This window comes from Anopheles stephensi, chromosome 3 (assembly GCF_013141755.1).
Source record: "Anopheles stephensi strain Indian chromosome 3, UCI_ANSTEP_V1.0, whole genome shotgun sequence".
NCBI classification, from domain to species: domain Eukaryota; kingdom Metazoa; phylum Arthropoda; class Insecta; order Diptera; family Culicidae; genus Anopheles; species Anopheles stephensi.
The window spans coordinates 73,266,049-73,284,373 of NC_050203.1; the positions used below are offsets into that span (position 1 = coordinate 73,266,049).

Consider the following 18,325-nt stretch of genomic DNA (forward strand, 5'->3'; position numbering starts at 1 on the left):
TCGCTTGGATCTCCACAAAAAACGGGAAGGTCTTTCACCAAACCTGGGATCTTCTCGAAAGTCTCCGGGTTTATGGCGCTGCCGTCCTTTTTTACGAAAAATAGTGGAGGATCTCTATAATCGTCCGTTATATTGTTCTCTTCTAATCGTGCCTCTAGGGCTGCGATTCTGTTGATCAATGCCTCCATTTCGTAATTACTCTCTTTTCCTTCGTTATCTTTCTCTTTTATTGAAACTGAGAATTGTCGTAGTGATTGGACTAATTCCTCCAGTTTGACTAATCTCCTAACTTTTTCACGAATTTCACTTCAAAATTTCGAATTACACTAATCGACACGTATACCGACACACGATTTTCACGGATTTTGTCACTCACTTTTATCGGATGTGAATATGTTTAATATTATTACTTACATTAACAGTTGCATTGTTCACCTCCACTTACGGGGCTGTTTCCTTCACCTCCTCTGACGGGGCTGGTTTTCTTCACCTCCTCTGACGGGGCTGGCTTTCTTCACCTCCTCTGACGGGGCTGATTTTCTTCACCTCCTCTGACGGGGCTGGTTTTGGAATCCTTTGGTGATGTCTTCCTTCTCGGTGCGGCGGCAGAATCCTTTTCCTCCGATAGACTGTTGCTGGCAACTATCGGCTACTCTGGTACCAACTCGCACGGCTGCCTAAAGTGTTCGATAACTTCTGCACTATGCACTTGTGACACTAGCACTAACGCAGTCACTAAAGTTCACTGCACATCAGTTTGTTTTCACTTTTCACAGGCGATCGGGATAGACTTCCGAATGTCTATGTCGGCGTAACTCAAGCACTAACGCGGTTACTGCACTTCACAACACTTGGGTTTTCCTCACCAAAGGTCCCTATTCGGGCGCCAGTTAAACTTTCTTATAACCGTTTGGTCATAAAAAAAATTTTATTAAACCTAGAGATAATTTTACAACTCGACTTATCGTTTCGAACTCCTAATTACAACTGATTTATCATCGCCCAGCTTGTGCCCTACTGTCGGGAACCCACGATGGTTCCCACGGTTTGGCCACGTTGGCTCTCCACGTGCAGCGGTGTCCTTTTCTGGAGCTGTCTGCGCGTGGCCAGTGTCGCGTTGCTCGGCGTCTTCGTCGTCATCGCTTTGCTCGGTGCATTCTGCTGCGTTGCAGATTCTCGATGCTCGATGCCGTTCTGCGTTGTCGTCTTTTAGCCCATGCTGCGATGTCGTCTTCGATGCGAGATCAGCTTAACTCGGCTACGATGTCTTAACTCAATCTTTGTTTGTGTGCCTGTGTGTGAGAGAATCTCTGAAGGCATCGTTATCAAGCCGTTTGTCGTTTCAGGCTCATTACGTCAATCATCCTCGGCCGGCACCATCAAAACATTGGATGACGATGAGCATATTGAAACGGATTTATGATTACAAGAGAGTTCTACACTCCACGAAGGGGTGGAGGGGGACAAACAAGGGACAACAGGAGGGTGAGGGGGACGTTCATTCATGAGTTTCTGTGCACGTAACCGGATCGGATGAGATACACGGCTGAGTATCGCATCAGTAGCTACGAGCAGCTGATCTGAGACAAGCTAACCGACGGGAGTTGCCGACGATTACCCAAATTAGATCTCATCCAACCGATACACCACACGCTCCGTGAATCCGTGAAGGGCGTCTCCAATTCGGGTTTGGGTGTTAAATGTACTGTCAGCACCGGCAGACCCCGCCACACCAACAGACAACAATGTTTTCGATTGTTCGGTCAAGCTCCACAGTAAAAGGGAAGGGTTTTTTTTTAAATTTTTTTGAGGATGTTTTGTGCTGTGAGGCATTTTGAGCTCACAGGCAAGAAGTCACAGTCCTCCTTCTTAGGCATCGATTTCCGCCACAGCTGAAAAAGGTTTCTTCTACCGTTTTTCGGCACTTACAAAATGGTCATGGTTGAACTTTCAAGGTTTCGACCGAATGTGAATGTCGCGTGAACGTTTTACCGCCACAGCACAGCCGAGCTCATTGTGTTTGGGTGTTGTTAAATGCTGCAAAACTGTCCAATCTAATAGCGGCAACAAACACTCACACAAAACGGTACGTTGTTAGTGTACATGCTAAGAAACAAATAGATCTTTAACATCGTCCAAAAGAAGAGGACGTGTTTTCTGTGTCACCGAGGTAGCGATAATGGTCTATCTGTGTCCTCAAGACTTCTCTTCAGAGACATCACTTGCGAAAAAACGAAGTTGCAAATTTATTCTCTTTAATCCAAATCGAGACAGAGAATTAGATTGATCACTTCCTTTCCAACCCTTCCCCCCACCCATTCCGGCCGATTGTTATTCATATAAGCTTCATGTCAAACAAATGTCTAAACCCTCTTTTTGCTGAGCCCAAAACCCCCTAGGATGTCACCAACTTTCCTATTCCGGGGATTTTTTTTATTATTGTGGATGTCCTCCACACATCTCCGGACCTACAACAACAAAAAAAAGGATTCAAATCCTGCTCAAATTCGCCACATCAATCCGCCCCATTTGCTACGGATGCCGAATCCTCACTGGTCCAAGCATATGCACATTTCACCGATTTTTGGTTTACTCCAGTTATGATTGATATTTTTTCGCAATCATCCCCGCACGGATTCTACCCTTGCCACGCTGCACGATGCTGCGAACACGATTGGAAGCTTCCTTCCGGTTGTGCGGATGTAAACCCCTCGTGTTTTTTGTTGCTTTTATAACTGCTTCCTGATCGGATGTTAAATCGGATCAAAAGTGGCGCTGTGGTGTACATACAGCAGAGATATTGGCAACAGTGGTGATACGAAGCCGAGGCAACGGTCTCGCGCTTTTTCTATTTGTAACACTTTCGCCATTTGACGTCTACCTTACCCTGTTCGTCCGAACCCACTCCCAATGCACTTCGCTATGTGTCATTGGCATTGTGTTTGGTGGTGGCGACAGCAACATTGGTACCCGGATTCGTATGCAAATTTTGTTGCCGTGCCTGATCCGATCGTCCGATCAGGGGGTTTGGCTTTCGCTTGTCGCGCGTCGTCATGCCTTTGACAGATTTTTGAAGACCTTGCGCGTCACAATTGAACACACATATGTTGCCAATGTTTTTTGCGACTCACTCACACAGCCCAGATGGTTAAGTGTCCTTTCACGATGGCTCTCTAGTGTTGAGGATTTTTTTTACGGCTTGCCTTCTGAAATTAACAACAAACATACACAGAAGTTGGTTGTGTTCTCTGTCAATGAACTGGGAATTCATATTTTGTAAGGGTGAGACACGTTGACAGAGTGTTGTATCCGGTTGCATTCTAAGGAGGTGAAGAATTTCTCTCCAATAAAAAAGGGGCCTTATGTTTATCTTGAAAGTAAGACACAAAGGCTGCCTCTTTGTCAGGGAGAAAGAACTCCTATTGTAGGTCATCATACAGAAACAATCGTCTATTGTCCGTTGAACGCGATCAGACAACACATTCTAATGTCCCAAACATGGTCTTCCTCCCCGGTTTCATCCAAAACAGGGTTTCATCTCTCATGTGACTTGTTTTCGTGTGCAAATGCGAGCCGACTGTTGTTTGTTTTGAGCATGTGCCACTAACGAGACGCAAGTTGACACTCTTTTCGTCGCTGGCGCGAAAATGAATAACACGTGTTTGTGGAATTTCGTCTAAAAGAGGGCCTCAGAAAAAGCGCGCCTCAACTCACCAACTCAAGAATGGCCCATTAGTATTCTGCACTGACATTGGCATTGTGACCAGCTTGGCGTATGGAAAGGTGCTTTCCTTTTTTCTTCGTTGTGTTTCGTTCACATGGCGCACTCTCTCTCTCTCTGAGCCATCGGAAACGGTATCGAGGTCTTCAATCGCCTCGTCAGGTTTTTGATCGCGCGGCTTAATTAGCTACCGTCTTACCGTCTACTGGCACGATACGAGAAGCTGGGGCGGTCACTTTTTAAAATGATCCTCATCTTTTTCAAACATACCATCTGGGGTGCTATGCTCATCCGATTGAAGGTGTTTGGTCGAACTGACCCAAGGCTTTGCTGTAACCTCAATTTCCATAATGGCCTAAATGTAAAACCGAACTGTTTGGAGTGTACACCGAGGTTGAACTTTTTACTCGTGGGTACCGCACTTATAGGTAGCTGTTGCCTGTTGGGGCTTAGTTCGAGGCTCGTACACATTCGTTCGGTTCGTCTATTATTATGTTTTCGAAACAAACGCATCTGACGAGTTGGAATGAAAGTTTCGTGACCGCTTTGAAGGAAGGTGATGCATTAGCGCAAACCCGGACCGAAATCCTTCACGAGCAGCACTCGTTTGGTTTGGTTAATGTTCGCTAGTTGGATGATCGTTATTTTTAACGCATTTCAAATGGCAGCAGGTTAGCTTTGGTCGAGGATCACGAAATGTTGAAGCACGAAACGGAGTAGCATTTAGTTACACTCAATTGTATGTTATTTAACCAGAAGAGGGAAGAGAAATTTGGACATAAATGTAACTGCGTAAGACGTCCATCAATTGCTAATAAGTCCCGAGTGAATTTCACTAACAAAATGTGTTTTTTTTTCTTCTTGTTTCGTTGCAGGTATGTTTCTTTTTCGTTTTAGCTTTGTGGAGAGGTTAGTGACTCGAATTACCTGAAGATGAAGATGAATAGCTCAGCTGCGTATGGTAGGACAAGCCGTCATCCTAGAACATGCGGACTGCTCACTAGTAGTCCAGTTAAAAATGATTCTAGCAGTAAAAACACATCGTTACGAGGGATAGTTGACGAAGAGGCGATCAATGGCTCGTTCGCAGCAAAAGAATCCATCACTCCATGTATTTATTGTAATTTCCGTCATCATTGGAGTCGAGATTTATGAAGCAGAGACTCACCTCGGCTACTTTGCTCCACCCGTGCAAACGAGTCAAGCAGTCCCAGTGTGAATTTATGACATCATAAAGCCGTGGTAGTGACCGGTTCTGACCTACTAATGCGCCACAGCCGTCAACGCTTATTTAGAAGTGTGGCCGTTGTATTGGAAAGGCTTAAGGGAGGTAGGTGGTGGTCGCATTGTGGTCAATGAAGTACTCCACGAACGGTACCGTCATTCCAGTAGCCTTTCCGGGGGGCTACTCTTCCGGAACGCGCCGTCTGTTCGATAGCGGCGAAGGGCCCGCAAAAGAGAGAAGCACAAAAATAAACCACGTTCAGGAATTTACATTGAAGCTCGTTGACGGTAGCTATGCCGCGTTGGAAGTGGAAGAACGGAACAAACACCGTAAGAAGGGCGTAATTGTGGATGCTTACGCGCCACTTTGTTGTCGACGAAACAAACCGACGAGACAAATTTGGCCGCACTGCTTGTGCTAACAAAATCAGCCAAATGGTGAAGCTGTGACCAAAACAGATGAAGAGGAAATGAAATGAACGACAACGGCCAATCATTTGCAGGTTCAGTTGTACGACTTCAGCGTGTCATCGGCGCGGTCTGGTCCGCCGTGTACACACCTGTGCAGACCACCACCAAAAAGCAACAATCTTCGCCCGAAGGCCGTTTTCCACGACCAATCGTTCCGGGCGTGTGGTTTTTCGCCACAGCTGGACGAAAATCGTGGCGCGAGCTCGTGGCGCGCGGCTCTCACGCAGCGTTGCTCATTAGCGGTGCGAAATGGTGTGTCTGTGCGTTCGCGGTGCGTTCGCTCGGTTGCTGGGTTTTGCCCCTGATAGGCGGCAACACGCAGAGTCGATCGCCCGGGGGTGTATAACGTAAAATTCAAAGCGACGATGCTGGGGCGATGAATCGTAAACCCATCATAACAACAACAAACATTTGAAGACGGTACCGTTACAGCGCGTGTAGTACGCCTTCTAACCGCCAACTATTTGCGCCAGGTATACACGCGGTTTTCCGGTAGGTTTTGATGTAGGACTGAATGCCCCCGAGCGGTAGGCAATCGGAATGCAGCAGATCAGCGTACCGGAGCTCATGCGGAAAGGGTTGAGCCAGGGATGAGCAAATGTTCAGCGATCGGATCGGAGTGAACGATTTATATTTTGCTAATTAAATGCATTTAATTATTCTTCAAGTACATTAATACCACACTTAATGATTTGATTTAATTTTCTTAATAATCTCCTCCTATCTTTGTCTTTGCCACTGCAAATTTGAAGGGCTTAGGTCTGTCAATTCTATTTATCTGAAGTTAATTTTAGCCATACCTAGATGGATTGTCTGGTTGGGATTTGATATCTGTTTCTGTCGTTTGAAGATAAAAAATACGGACCTTGTTTGCCATTAACTCTCTGCTTGGTCATGCCGGGTATAAATGATGGCTTATTAAATTTATTTAAGCTATGTTGACTTACAATGTGTCCTGACTACCAAAAATGATAATATGAGGTTTTTGGTTTAAAATGACTTCGAGTCAGTCGTCACTTCAATGATGGTTTGATTTTAGTGCTATTGTAGATTGATTCCTATATTTTAGCATATCTGGATAATGGCTTATGTCAGATTAAACATTTAGGTATTATGTAGTGCTAATTAAAAGATGTTTATAAAGCTACAACAGATAATTGTCATACATTTCTTTTAGTAGATGCTCTTGCAATATCTAAGACCTACTTAACTGAGACTACAAATATCTTCCTCCAAGGATCGCTAGCTCAATTGTTCTTCCCTGGATTCATATCGAAAGGATACTTTTAACCTAACGTTCCCTTCGTTGCGTACAGTATCCGATCTGGGATATCAACAAAAAAAAAAAGAAGCGGATGCCGCTGCAATGAAATTAAACACCGTCAATAAAAATTTGTTACATTTCACCTTTCACGGTGCAACCTCTATCTCCCTCCCTCCCTGGGACCGTAAGCGATCATCCTCCGGGACAATCCGCGTGTCCGGGACGAGTGTGCGGCACGCCCCGAAGCAATCAGAACAAATGTTTGCTTTTTTCCCCGCACAAATGTTACCCAAAATACCGGAAGGATCACAAACGGTTTTCGGTTGTTTGGTGTTTTGATAGATGCAAAAGGATTGAAGGAGGTACGCTTCCTTTTTTTGTTGGTTGGTGTGCACTCGAGTGTGTATGCATACTGGCACTGGCACAAAACAATCACCGCGAGATATCCGATTTATGCGATCCGGGCAAGGTCTCACTTCTTCTCACCTTAATAACCGTTCCTGGGGTAACCCTTTCGTCGGTGGAATTAACATATTTTTAAATTGGCGGTCCTTGCGATAGGTTGGTGTGGTCCGGGTTGGAAAGTGTAACATACGGTATGGGTGGATCCGTGTTCCCGGCCACAGCACAGGACTTCCGCTGTACGGGAAAGGATATACGCATGGCTGCACGTGTTGTGTTGATGATGTTTGACGGTGATGATACAAGGGCAAGCAATAATATATCGTCCACGTACTTTCGCCGTACCGTCCGTAATGAACGAGAGGTGAAAAGTATCTGTTACATGCATTTGAATATTACGCCATCTCTTCGGGAAGTGTCCTCGAGGAACAAACCATTTCCATCATGTCCTTGTGAAGCAACCGTATGCCGTTTTCCCGCGTGGCAAATCTCATTACAAAATGGTTCGGGCTTTAATGAAGCATAATATTCCTTTCCGAAAATACATGCGACGTCCTGTAGCACCCAAAAATAGTCGCACTCTCGTACTCAAGTTTTGCATTGCCTTGCTGCTTCGTTTCCCACATCGTTACTGCTGGTACTTAATGCTTTTATTAGGCCGCCCTTTTTTTTGTCTAGCTTCTTCTAGCTCTCTCCAGACGATTCTATTAGCATGTCGTTAGCGGAGAAAAGATCGCGAGAAATATAATATAACGTGCGCTGATATTTTCATCAGCGGTTCCCGAGCAAATTAATGCTGCATTTTGGGGCGCAGCATTATTAAATATTCAAGTGTTTGGTCTACGAACATCGTAGCATGTAAAAATGGAAAGTAATAAACATCAGCAACAAGAACAACTTGTTAATGACACCTTGGGGACTCATTTAACGGTTGTAAAGCACAGCAATAACTTCTGCTTTTTTTTTGTTGTGTCCGTTGTCCTCGCCTGCCGGTGTTTGCTTTAAGGCTTGTGCGCTACCACAGCTCGGGAGGCGGCAAAAAACCTGTGTTACCGAAGCGCAAAAAAAAGACATCCTTAGACTAGTTTTATGATGACAGGAATATCTGTTTTTTTTTTTTACTTGCCCATACTTCTACGATGCCTTCCGTGAGAGATCTCGAGATTTATGCCGCGAAGGAAAAAAGATTTTGTTCTACGATAAAAAGGTGCTACACACTAAACCACAGTCACCGCGAGCACATCGCGGACACCTTCAGGGGGGTTGCCTACCCCGTTCTGTGGAGTGGATAATGGAGTGTGGTAAAAAGAAAGGACGAGCAGCAGACATACACTCGTCGGCGGAGAAGAAAAAAAACGTGTGAGTGTGTGTGTACAAACTTTAATCGTCATTAAACGACTCAGCCAACTGACTCCTGGGTTCATCTACGGTCTTCTCGCCAAACCCTCTGAAGCTTCTCGGTAAGGGTTCGTTTTTTTTTTTCATTCCTCTCGACTGCCGTTTTCTTCTAGTACAAATAGTTCATCACATCTCTCCTGCTTGCCTGCCTTACTTGTTTTTTTTATCCACCGCTTATTCGTGTTCCCGCATCTTCCGAAGTTGAATAGGCATACGTCACCGTGGTCCCGGGTTTTTTTTTGGTCTGTTTCTTGGAGTAAGGACTCACTAGGAAAAAAAATCTCCATCCTACCATTCTACCAGCCTCTGTGTTCCTTTATCACACAGGAAGCACTCAGAACGGTACCGTCGGGCGAGTTAGCATGCGACGGGGGTTTTGGAAGAATCTGTATGGAAATGAAGAAAAGAACTACGCCCAGACGGCGGAGCTGCCGGAGTATTTTTTTCTCCTTTCAAGAATGAAATGAAGGATGGAAAACCGTTTCAATGAAGATGTAGATGATGATGTTCACGTACAGCGAGTTGTGATGGGCAGAAAGAGAGTTGAGAGAAAAAGTCTCTTTTTCTTGGGAAAAGAAACCCCCCCTCCCCGATGCCGGAAGGAAACTTGTTAGCAGAAAAATGTTGTCGCCGCGGTAGGGGCAGGCTAGCAAAAAATTGGCGCAAAACAGCATCTCCATCCCGACAAATGCCTAGTTTTGTCGCTTTGAATGTTTCAAGGCGTGAAGAAAAAACTGGAACACGGAGCTTTAAGGAAATGATTCCCTCGAAACATCGAGTGGGCCTTCTGTGAACATTTAAACTCTTCTTTCAAATTATCACTAAAAAATCATCATATTTCCTTAAAAAAATGCTTCATTTTACTAACGAAGTGATGTGAGCCCGGGTCAGCAAAAAAACCGGGTCCAAGCCTTAAGATGCTTTTCATCGAAACAAAGTTATGAAAGGAAAAGACACAAACTGTCTCCTTGGTCTCCTTGGCCGGTACTTTGGTGACTTTCGCTGTAACCGGGGAAAACTTTCTACAAAAAGGATCCAACTTTATGCTTCTACACTCCTTTTTTCTCTAGAATTCCTCCATTTCTACTGCAACACACAGTTGAAACGCTTGACTTCTGGGGTTGAATGTTGTTTTCAATGGAATTAAACGGTCTGGTCTGGTAAAATGATTTGCAATTCCAACTCCCATTTGGCCGAAAACTCTTGCCAGGTTTTTGGGGAGCGGGAACAATAAGGTTTTTTCCAGCGCGATTAACCACTTTGTTTGGAAGCATTTAAACTGCGAGAAATGTTACGCATTCTGCATTTAAAGTTTCCCATAATTCATCCTTGGAGATGAGTTTTCTTTGAGCATCGGTGCATGCAGTGTTTGAGGTTTTCAAGACACAAATGCTAGAAAGTGCATCTTTCCATGCGATCTTCAACCACCACCAACCACTGCGGGCAACCCGAGAGCATGCACCGAGCACCGAGTCCTCAACGCGTTCTCCAGTGTTCTCCGGTTGCAATGTCTCGACTCCCTTTTTAACAAGACAAGGGAAAGTAACTTCTTGAGTACCGAGGTCCCGGTGCAACAGGTCCACCCCGGGACGTACGGAGGCATGCGCGATGCGACTGTTTTTCGTTCTTCCCGGAAAAGCCTGCGGCCATACTCAGGATGGTTGGAGTTGGTGAAAAGTTCCCAGAGTTCCCCCGGGCGAAGTTGCTTCGAGAGCCTCATTGTCTCGTTTTCAAACTCAAATCGAATTGAGCTTCTGATGCAACGAAGTCCAGAGCCGGGGTGGGCTGTTGTTTTTTGGGTAAAAACAAACGATAAAGTGCTAACTCCGTTCGATTGTGCATTGAAAAGGGTAGCAAGCATTGTATTGATTTATCTTCCGTCAGCTTCCGTTCTGGGAGAATGACCTGATTTCTGCAAGGAACCAAGGGGGAAATGAAACCTTTTCCACCAACAAGAAACCAAGGGTATTCTACCGAGTTCCCAGTTTGGTGCAATTTGAACTTTGCTAATCGCCAGGGCACGATTATCGGTTGGTAAAATTCAATTTCCGGACGAAAGTTCAGAAACAACAATGTGACGCTAAACGGCCGGCTGATTGTTCGGGTTGCCGGTAAAGGTTAATCTGGGTAGCTGTATCCGTTCCCGTGCCTTTCCTGGTGGGTGTACGGCGCTAATCGACTAATAAATATCGAGCTCCCGAGCAAGAGTCCGTTAGCAGCAGCAGCAGCAGCAGCAGCAACGCCGGAGCACACAAACAATGCTCATTCATTTAGTTTAACTAAATTAATTTTATAAATTACCGTGGCCCGTCGTGTGTTTTGCCGTCCATATGTGGTGCGGAGCCTTTCCTTTCGACATCTGCACAAGAATGACGTCCTGACACACGTAAACGCCATTAACCCTCGCACCGACGCACTACCCCCAAATCCGTTGCTCTCTCTCTCTCTCGCCAAGTCGATAGATTTTTTGGATTTGGCTGAGTGGATTCCGGGGGTTCGTTTCCAAAGAACGACACCCTCCCCCCAATCAATTCTCCCCCTGGGGTAGGTTTGCGCATCGGCTCTTGATTGTGCTCATTATTAACTGCGCTTTGCCTCGATATAAAATAGTGTTTGTTTGTGGAAGACGCGCACGCTCGCTCGGCACATTTGCGTAAGCGTACGCAATATTCAATCAACTGTTGCAAATGACCATAAAACGGGATCGGAATCGGTCCGAGAATAGAAACACACACACTCGCTAGACCCTGACCCTTCAGATCGATATGTGGTGGGCTGTTGCTGCCGGCGGACCTCCGGACCGTGAGCTGTTTGTCTTCCTGGGCCGGTTGGTGATAAACCAAACCCGGTGGCCGGCGCATGTGTGGTGGGGCATGAAATAGCAAAACAATAGTGCGCATTAATTGCTAGCAAACGGTGAAATATAGCGAAAGAAGACCAGAGAGAGAGAGAGAGAGAGAAAAACAGCCAACAAGCCCGGGGGTAAAAACAATTGGATTAGAGAGGGGTTCCCGAAAAACCACTAGACCTTCGGATCAAAACACACGGATGGTGACCTCCACGGCCGAAGGGATGGGTTTCGTTTTTTGCGCTCTCGCTCCTTCCGTTGGACATTACCTGAACGGCTTTGTCTTGTTAGTAGTAGCCAAACAAAAAACCCGTGTGGTCATACGTGGGACTGATTGGGAATGCCCAATGGCGCCCCTCTGAGGGGTTGTGATGAGCATCCCGTTATCGCGACGACCTGCTAGAATGCGGGACAAATTTTGCGCAATTGCTGAGGTGTACCTCCTGAACTTCGGCTGCGCGTCCCGGGGCTAAAGCCTTGTTTGCTGACGGGCCCTTCGAAGGGTAACAGGGCAACCCAAAAAAAAAACTGCGTCGATAGAACAACGGGAAAAATCGTGCGTCTGCTGAAGGTTTTTTTTTTGCCCTATTGGTGTGGAATCAAAACGTGACAGAGTCGCCTCGATGCCTCGACTTTGTGCCTGTGTGTTGGCAACACGCAGTCGTAACACGCTTCATGAAATCGATGAATAGTAATTTATTGATTATGTGTCTCTTTTCTCCTATCGCTGTGTTCCTCCGTTCACCGATTGGGTGAGTTCTAGTTAGTAGAATTGCTGGCGTCATTCTGGGCCTTGAGAGATGTATTTTGCACCTTTTTTTTTTGGTGAGCCCATCCCGGACCGTTTGCCGCGGAAAAGTAGCGTGTAATAATAGCATTATCTAAAATTGCCCAGAACCGAACCGAAGAAGATTTTTTTTTGGCAAACGGCCAATAAAACAGGGAGTTTGGGCGAAAGTAAGAGAAAGCGGACTGGAAGGGATGCCTAGCCCGGGCGCATTTGTTTTTTGCACACTAAATCATTTTCCACCGGCCCTCCGGTTCGTTTTTGGCCCTTGTTTGTCTGGTGCTGGTAATCTTGATCCTCTCGAGCAGGACAGCTTCCGAAGCTAAAACATGGATTGGAGAGTCCTAACTTTTTACGACCCAATCCAAATGTTTACTCAAGGTCCGCTACGATGTACGATGTGTGTTTTTCGAGCTCTTTTATAGAGATGTGGACAGTTTTTATGGGTGACAGAGCACCTTTCGGAATCAATTTTATCTATCCACTGTCAAGATCTTCGGCAAATAATCTTATGGTAATGGCTTATTAAGTGCCTTAATTGAACGCACCTCCGTGTACGAGTGTGTGTGTGGTCTGATCTCGATGGTGACTTGTTTATTTTGATTTTAGCTGTCAGTTGCGTCATGGCGTTGAAGTATCTGTAAGAAGCACACTGCAGAATTCAATCATCAAGTTGCAAGTGCGTGCTAAAAACTTTGGCACGGAAAATCGAAAACCAAACGATCCCTTCTGGGATCATTAAAAGTTATTAACAACATCCCCTTTTGCTTCGTACGTCCCCCGGCAGAGGAAGACACACGCTTCCTATAACATAATCTTTGTTATCGGGTCGTTTGAGTACTAGTTTTTCCTGGAGTAGCATTATTGGTGGGAGGTGGAAAGCGGAACGTCTTGATGGAAACTTTCTTAACCAACAAAACTGTCGTTAGAACTACCATAGACTGTCTGGTTGAAGTGGAATAGCTTCTCTGTGTCTTAGGCCGGTTCCTGCTGCCGGCTCCGGCCAATTGTGGTTTGGCTAAGTTTCGTAACAAATTTTACCGTGCCTTCGGTGGTGGTGATGGTGGGCAACTTTTCCGTTTTGGAGGTGGTTTGGGCAATATCTACTTCCGCTCCCCCGTATCAGTCCTGTTTGAGTAAGTACGTGATAAAGCTTCCAATAATTTATTTCCCATCGATTGGGCGTTAATATACTCGGCGGGTGTACACCGGGCCAGCAAAACGTTTAATGATGTTTCCTCTAATTAATTAAACCTGTCGTAAAGTTTTTGATTAACGCAATGCGCTAACACTCGCAACGATTTGGATACTTGCTTTGTCTTTATTTCCAATTGCAAATCCAACCACAAGCGGGGAGAATAATTTGTTAGATCTAAAACTGACCACAAGCGACGTGCAATTTCCATACACGGGTACCATAAACTATAACCTCCCCTCAGCCACACACCATCGGCACACACACACATATCCGGCACGCAGCGTGGTGACGTAAGGGTTTTTTGTTTTTCCCGACTTCCCTATGCAGACCGCAGATATGGCAGACGGATATGGACGTTTAGACGGAAAATATGGTCAACAAAGCACTCGCAGAACCGCGCGACCTATGGAATGACGACGTGCCCGGGGTCTGTGTGCCGCTGCATACATTCGTTTTGCGGTGAATGTTTTATATTGTGTTTTGTTGCTTCTTGGTTCTTCTAAATTGAGTTCCTGTTCTTTCCGGCTGTTGCATTGCGTTACTTTTTTTTTGTTTGCTGTTGTGGAAGTGAATTTATTTCCGGACCTTGGTGTTTACAGTGCCTCCAGGTGCTATAGATATACTTGATTGAGTTATAGAAAAGTGGCCAATAAGAGCCAGTTCGCTTAGGTCATGTCCAAGAAATAGACAAAAAATTTGAAGCCTTTTGATGGCAAAAATATTATGATTTTATGGACATCCCAACAAATCTTGTGCCCATTGCCGAGCCCTATGAGCTGTACAATGACCGTCTTACTGGGAGAGTGATGTTGAATAACCAAAATCCTGTGAGCTAGTCATGTCATGAGAAAGGGCACCGGACAATCAAAGCCTGTAAAGTGTTTTTGGACCTACTTGAACAGATCCGCTGAATGGTTCGGAGGAGTCTGGACATCGGTCTTCAACAAATGTTCATCACCAGTATTAGACTTGATTTTATGAAAACCAAGTTATGCAATTCGAGGAATTCTGAGTTGAAAGGCCAAGGAACTTAAAGGTTTAGTGCAATAGAAAATTCATATTCTATAAGCTGTTCGTTAGTTGAGAAGGCGCTATCTTCTGGGATATCTATCTTGGGAGGCGAACGACCTCCCAAGGCCATGCCTGCTATTACTGGACTATTATTGGAGACATATTGATACCACATAGATATACAGTCCTCACTGTGGGGGAACGGCTCAGATAAGGTTTCAACCCCGGTCGCTGACGCATCTACCACCCGGCCTGGACCCGGCAAGGCTCTTAGGAACCAGGATTCTTAGAAGGAGTCAGGCCTCGTACAATGGATCCTGCATAATAATAGTAATAGTGCATCGATTTCACATCGCCAGGCTCTGGTGAGCTGCTCATGTCATAAGGAAGACACCGGACAATCAAGCTTGTGAAGTCGTTTTAGACCGTCTTCATTAATAGAGCCTCTGAGTAGTTCTGACGAATCCTAACATCAGTTTTGACCGGAAGGTTTAGTGCAAAATGAGTCAGGGTGACTCCATAGAACCTGGACCCAGTGTACGAAGTGTGTCGAAGTTCTAGCAAAAGCACACCAGCCGCACTTCACTCACATAAACCGATGGTGCATTGCATGCCGTCAAGACAAATAGACAGCAAAATTCATCGGCAGGTGCCTTTTCCCCAAACCTCCCGGTCTGGACTGGCGGTGGTGGTCCCGTGACGACATCCACAGCACGGATAGCCGCAAGGAAGTGGTGAGTTTGTTCAGCGTGCACACATACAACAGCGTGTTTGTGTTTGGAGTGTTGTTGATTTTTGGCCGATGCTTCCTGGAGGCGAAAACTTCGCACACTACAGGAGAACAAGGAGAGCGAGAGATTTTTCCTACGCTGGAATGTTTACTTCCCATTTGCTCGTGTGGTCAGACGCGTTCCGGTGTATGATGGAAACTCTTCGGAAAAATCGGCAAAAAACACAGAGAGCGTTAAAGCAAACCCTTCATTAGAAATTAATTTCGTCCATTTCGAGGTATCGCTGAAGGGCACCGTCGTCTACTGGCGACGGTCGTGCTCGCTACTGCGGGCCGGGTATCGTGATTAGGGCGCGATTGATGATGAGGTCGTCGTACAGTTTATGCTGTTGTGTGCACGACATGTCCCAGACATACGTGGCTACGTGGGTATAGGAAACGATAATAACAACACGTCATCTTCACGACCATACACCCGAGACAAGCGGTCTTCAGACTTACACAGACAGACACACCTCCATATACCCGCAGGGACCGCAGAGCCGGACAGCAGGAAGAAGCAGGCGGGGATTAATGTTTGATGATGGATTTTGCAGCAATAATGTGCACGCGCATGGATGATGGTGCGAATCGGCCGATGAACATACGCAAAATACGGTCCAGTTTATGCGCCACCCCGCCCCAGCAGTGGAAGAGGAGCAGTAAATTTATGATAATTGCTCAACTTTCTTCACCCATCACAGCGTTGGTGATTGAACTTGCTCTGGACTGTTGGAGCAGCGCATCTCGGGCGCGTTCTGCCCTCAGGGAGCCAGATGTGAATGTGCGAAAACTTTTGGTGCGAAAAAGTGCAAGATTTTTGTGTTCTACATCTTACAGGACATCTGAAGGTTAAAAGTGGCGCTGGAATTTATTTCAAGAGTGTTAAGATGAGAAAAGTTGGTAGAATTTCTTTTGGGAGCTCCTCAACAATAGCGTTGTTTTGATGTGGAACATTCAACCTTCATTTTTTTGCAGACCTAAACCAGTCAGCAGTTGAGCCCTGCCCAACTCCCGGGGAGTGTGGCAGGTCATCTCCCAGCAGTAGCAGTTTTCCCTTTTTCATTTTCCACCGGGTGTAATTATGTTCTTCGTTTTGTGCCTAACACACCATAAATGCCCCCGTTAGGCAGGGGAAAACTTGAACCCTGGCCGATCGATTTACATACGCACCAACCGGATTGATCACCATTTTCCCGAACGAGTAGAAAGCATCTTCCGACAAGCGCGCCATCACACACGTCCACACGGCAGGTGTTCGGCCCCCTTGAAAAGCTTCCTCGACCGTCCGGAGATTTAATGTCCGCGCCACCACTACTCTTACTTTCGCATCACGAGATTGATCTTTCATCATTCACTCTCACTTACCTTCTGCCGATCGGAACCGCCTCCGACCGCCCGCAGCGAGATTGATCAAGATGTGCAACACGTGTTTGGTCGTAGGATGCCGCCGTTTTCGATCGCTTCCGAAGATTTCCATCATCAACGCGTCCACGATGCTCGGGCCCGGCGGTCGGTCGAGACGAGATCTCTGCAGCGATCGGTGTGCCGCGAATCCCTCTGACCGGTGATCGAAAATTGCTATTTATGAACTGCTGATGATCGTTTCACTTTTCCCGCCCGTCCAACGGTCTCGCCCTGGGTCTCGGGAAAATTTTCGTTTTTCGTGGTGAATCTTCATCGCTACTTCCGTTTGAACCTCGTGCGCTTACCGACAGCAATTAATTCCACTGTTTTTCACCATTTTCCATCGAAACAAACAAAAAAAAGCCCCCTAGAGCTCATCATCGATCGAAAAGCCGCCCCGAAACACTTAATTCGTGCGCAAACATCTCACAGCCAATTGCTGCGACAGCCCGAGCCCGTGAATGATGGGGTGCAGGGCACGCACTTTCGAGAGCGCCGGTAAAGGGATTGTGGGCTTTCTCTCCACAGCACACGTGGTTGTGAGCTCTTTGTTTCCGCACGTCATCCTTCCGCTAGAACGACGATTTGCTGTTGATTTGTTGGTTTTTTGTCATTTGCTGGATAGGACGATAATTTGGAAGCAATTGTTTTGCTCTCGGCACGCTCGATCGGAAATAGATGTGTGTGTGGCTTAGAGGGTTAGCCTTAGAGAGACTTAGGGGAACGGTTTTTGGGTTAAAAAAGGGATGTTTTGCTACCAAAAAAAAAACGAGGCAGAAATGAGAAAAGATTAATTTTCGATTCTAACGAGTGCAACGTGATTTCCCCCGAGGATTAACCACCGGCCATAGTACGGATTGCGCTGCACTGATGCCGGCACGCTGCTGGCGGCAATTTGTTACCTGTGGCAGTTGGTTTCGGTGCTTCTGAGCGGCTCTCGTGATAATTGCTATTTGCGTGATTTATTTCACGATAAGGCAGGTATCTTTTAAAAGGAGTTTTATTATTTTCTTAAGCAAACGAGAGATACAACAAGTGTAAAACTAATCAGAATAGCTGACAAGGCCTTAAGAGTGATTCATTCAATGTGAATGAAGCTTCGATTCATTCAAAATTATTCGGTATTATGCTGTAGTTTTATCTGGTTTATTAAAAAAAATAAACCGTCAACCAAATCGCTATGAGCAATGCAGTTTCTTCCCTACTCCCTAGCCATTGATTCTGACGGCACAAATAAATGTTCAATTTGGCAGTAACATAATTTCAAACACCCCCTATAAATCTCAGATTGGGGGCAAAAAACTAATTAAAACTTAATTAAAATATCACTTAAGTTTAGTATCATTGCACACCATCAAAGCATTTTATCAAAACATTCGATCGCGCAACCCAAAAACCGGTTGCTGGTTCATTCGCGTGCACTTGTGTGTTCATTCACCGGGTCGACCGGTGGCAAAGGTGTCGAACCCCTAACATCGCACACGTGGGTTTGAAGGTTCGTTATGGCATGTTGGCGCTGGTTAATACTACGGTCCTACTTTTTAAATAATTTTTAAATAATATTAAACTAAGAATCCTTATTTCTTTGAAGAACTTTCTGAATTATCCATAAGGAAATTATTAAACTTAGACATGTAAAATTTTCTCCGATTTATCTAAGGTTTTGTCTTATTTTATTACTATTTTTGTAATAATGTTAAATCAAGATTATTTATTTCTCAAAATTTTGCATAAGGCAATTACTCAACTAAAAATTGTTGAAGTCAGCTTTGCAGCTGTTTATGTATTGTAACGTTCAATATGTATTTTGATAAACCTTTTAAAG

General features: G+C 45.5%; 1 protein-coding gene across 6 annotated transcripts in view; it reads left to right on the forward strand.

The window, feature by feature from the left end:
- The window catches only part of LOC118510673 (rap1 GTPase-activating protein 1), a 169,045-nt gene that overhangs the window by 52,088 nt on the left and 98,632 nt on the right, over positions 1–18,325 (forward strand). The gene's annotated exons all lie outside the window — the stretch shown is intronic.